Source organism: Penaeus monodon, chromosome 30, assembly GCF_015228065.2.
Source record: "Penaeus monodon isolate SGIC_2016 chromosome 30, NSTDA_Pmon_1, whole genome shotgun sequence".
In the NCBI taxonomy this organism is placed as follows: Eukaryota; Metazoa; Arthropoda; class Malacostraca; order Decapoda; family Penaeidae; genus Penaeus; species Penaeus monodon.
Window position 1 is genome coordinate 25,054,541 of NC_051415.1, and position 255 is coordinate 25,054,795.

Genomic DNA, 255 nt, shown 5'->3' on the forward strand with positions numbered 1-255 from the left:
TTACGCTTTACTACAATGATAACGCTAAAGCATTATTTCTTTTACGTTTCTTGTTATTCTGTAATACTAAAAATATGTCATTTGATATAGTGTTAAACGGTGATTATAAAACGCTTTTCGTGGATTTTTTTCTTCCAACAAATCAACAAGGAAAACAGGAAATGTAATTATGAAATAATGTTTTTCACCCAGCCATTGGTTTACCTGATAAATGCATTTCTTCTGTGATAAACGATCAGTCGGTCGTTTCTCCTC